The sequence below is a fragment of the Trachymyrmex cornetzi genome, unplaced genomic scaffold (assembly GCF_001594075.2).
Source record: "Trachymyrmex cornetzi isolate Tcor2-1 unplaced genomic scaffold, Tcor1.1 scaffold996, whole genome shotgun sequence".
In the NCBI taxonomy this organism is placed as follows: domain Eukaryota; kingdom Metazoa; phylum Arthropoda; class Insecta; order Hymenoptera; family Formicidae; genus Trachymyrmex; species Trachymyrmex cornetzi.
The window spans coordinates 1-220 of NW_017300350.1; positions in this window are offsets into that span (position 1 = coordinate 1).

The following is a 220-nucleotide window of genomic DNA, read 5'->3' on the forward strand; positions in this document are numbered from 1 at the left end:
GATCCTCGAGCAAGCCTGGGAGATGATCCGTCAAGAATTCGAGAAATCTGGGCCCGGTCAAAAGTTCCATTGAAAAAATGTGGACCAACTAAATGGCCATTGACGATGCTGCACCACACATTTACGCTTCAACGATGTTGGTTATCGATTCCTCGATACCAATGCGGATTAACATCCGACCAATAATGAGAATTATGCCTGTTCAGATGCCCACTGCTCT